We start from the raw sequence: 3,221 nt of genomic DNA, 5'->3' as shown, positions 1-3,221 counted from the left end.
TCTCCTGCTGCAAGAAAGTGATTGCATTAATTTACAAGCAGGCAAGGTCATCATTTTGTTGAAACTTCTTTTGTGTTTCACAAGTGGAAATGACAAAGGCAAAGCTTCATTAGTGACCTAGTTGTCCCAGACAGACAAATCAAGGTCCAAGGGAGATGAAATTCCTCCTGCACACATTGCAGGTAATCAATCATCAGAGGTGCACTATCATTAGAAGGAGCCTGCACTCACCAGATGCTTTGATGCACGTCATTTCTTCTGCCACAAAAAACAGCTGTCATCACTGTAAGACAGTTCTGGTGTGCTAGCATCATTGCCAAGCTGGGTTTCAGGCTAGTCTCCCTCCCAGAGTGATTTTTCAGTTTAGCACCAGGCATGCTGTACCCATAGGTGTTGACAAGTGAGTACATGTGGCTCGCATTACAAATGGAGGCATGACCCTAGGAGAGAGTTTAGAAAGTCCACAGGCTACCCAGGCAATGGCATCACTGAGTCTTTGCTTGACACAGAGCTCTGTAGGATACTGTGGAGTCAGGACGCTGCAGGGTGAAGATATTGGGTACCAGTAACTTTAGAACCAACATGTGATGCCCCACCATCAGGCATGTGCTTACAGTTGCTGAGCTTGCTTGAAGATTCAATTTTTTCTGAGATCCTCATTAACTTTTTCATTTTAAATCAAGGGAGACACTTCTCTGAGGTTACTATCTTAGCCTGTTCAGTATTTTGAAATACACCTTATTTCAGTACTGGGGCCAGTCCTGTTTAATTTCTTTATTGATGATTTAGACAAGGGGATCAAGAGTCCCTCAGTCAGCTGGCAGATGACACAAAGTTGGTCAGGAGCATTGATCTGCTGGAGGGTAGGAAGGCTCTGCAGAGGGATCTGGATAGGCTGGATCCATGGGCTGAGGCCAGTGGCATGATGTTCAACAAGGCCAAGTACCAGGTACTGCACTTGGGTTACAACAACCCCAGGTAGTGCCACAGACTGGGGCAGAGTGGCTGGGAAACTGTCAGGTAGAAAAGGACTTGGAGGTGCTGGTCAGCAGCGGCTGAACAAGAGCCAGGGTGTGCCCAGGTAGACAAGAAGGCCAATGGCATCCTGGCCTGGATCAGCAATAGTGTGGCCAGCAGGACCAGGGCATGGATTGCCTCCCTGTACTTGGTACTGGTGAGGCTGCACCTCAAATCATGTGCGTAGTTTTGCACCCCTGATGACAAGTACTTTTATACTATATTTTATACTATAAAGTATAAAATTATGGCTATTCTGTGACTGTACAGAGATAAACAAAAGTAAAACAAATTAGTCACCTGATCATTGAAATAATTGTTACAGCTCAATTAACTAAACCAAAGCTCCAGGCAGACCAAAAAGACCCCCCACAAAGCCTGACAAGCTTGCCTCAGTCCTGAGACCTTGGAAAGTTACTGCAAAGTCTAAGGCTTTACTAAGCGATACATGACTACTGAGAGTTTCTTGTCAAGAAAGGAAAAAAAATAACCCCAGAGGAAGAGGCATAATTCCAACAAAATGCTCCATGTTGCTCTAAGGGAAAAGTAAACACATAAGTGTGTTATCACGAAAATACAAGCTCAACTGACACTGACCTGGTTGGTTGCCACTCATCTCTCCATGATGTGAGAGCAAGCTTATTTGAAACAGATGATCCCCTCCTTCCACCCCAAGACACAATCCACACCCCAAACTTCAGATTTTAGAGGTGTATTTCCTGCGGCATATTAATGAAGAAAAGCAGAACTGCCTATAAACACATTTCGGAAACAGTGTTTATAGTGCAAGACCATTCAGCTTTGACTCTACTAACACATTATGAAATAGATACTTCTGAATGTGTTGTATATCAACCTGAAAGTGATGAAAATACTTAACGGCTTTACATAAGCATTTTTTTGCTTAGAGGAATGAGCGTCTTTACAGTAGCCCTTGTTATCCCCAAAATGTTACTTTGTTACATGCTTCGTAATGACACTTGTCTTTTTCAGGCTTGAATACCTATTTGCATACACAGCGATTTTTTAATTTCCATTTTTCAGAAAACTCCGTATAAAATTCTGCACAAGTGGGAGTGCACTCACATTTACATGAGTAGGAATATATACCTTGGATCAAGATCTTGGAAAAGTTGATTTAAACCTAAAGTAAAGGTTTTTTTTGTCAGGGTTAAAAGCCTCCAAAATAGTAGATTACAATGGAAATAATGCAACTGTGCGTCTAATAGCAGCTCTGCAAGAGCTCTTCTGCTCTTATTTAGAGAGCAAAGCTACAATGTCATGTTTCACAATGGTCATTTGTAGTTTTAATACCATATTTGCAGTAACAAAAGGAAACAGTAAACAGCAGTACAAAATTTTTACTAGCAGTATTAGTATCAATGACTCTTGTAAAACCAATAGCATAAATCTTGCTCTTAGCACTGCAGCACATTAATTAATCAGGCCTGCCATCCTCATTTGCCCTTGACTAGGTTTCACTGATGATTACCCAGTGGAAAATTTGGCCCCTTAATGCAAACAATATCCTTTTTAACACTTTCTTTCCAGTGGCTGACTTTTGGGGATGGCAGAGGCATCTTCAGGGAAGGAGGCTGGAGCTCCATTCTTGGCTCCCGACACCCTTCCACAATTTGACGCTTCATATAGATTAAAAACCCACTCAGAAGGAATTGCTCTGCTCAAACAGAACAGCTTCTTTTTCAAGACCTCTTTTCTTTTCCTCTCAACTTTAGTCATAGGATTACTGCCAAATATTTATGCATCCTTTGAATGTGAGGTAAGAGATGTATTAAGTGCTAAGTTATTCTAATTTATTTGGCTAAAGGAACCATGTGAGGAAGCACAAAGCCTTCCCTAATTTTTTGCATTTTAGGCGAGTCACAAGTTTTACTTTTAAAGGACATCAGAATAATATTTTCTTGTTCATAGTGCTAACAAGGAATGAAAGAGAAAAATCATCTAAAAAATGAAACCCTTGTAAATAAAATATAATTCACAGAAGGCACAGAATTTTCCTCTGGGTCATTATTAGTGAAAGCCAGTGAGGGGATAATAAGGACACGAGACCTGATTAATTAAACATTTGCACTATTGTGCGCAATTACATTTTTGTGAATCATCCCATGGACATCTGTTTACACAGGACCATGAGGCTCGCCATGCTGTGCCTCAGCGGGACCTCAGGCAGAGCCCAGCATGGG

This window comes from Corvus brachyrhynchos, unplaced genomic scaffold, assembly GCF_000691975.1.
Source record: "Corvus brachyrhynchos isolate BGI_N302 unplaced genomic scaffold, ASM69197v1 scaffold194, whole genome shotgun sequence".
Lineage (NCBI taxonomy): Eukaryota > Metazoa > Chordata > Aves > Passeriformes > Corvidae > Corvus > Corvus brachyrhynchos.
Note: the sequence above shows the minus strand (reverse complement) of the source record.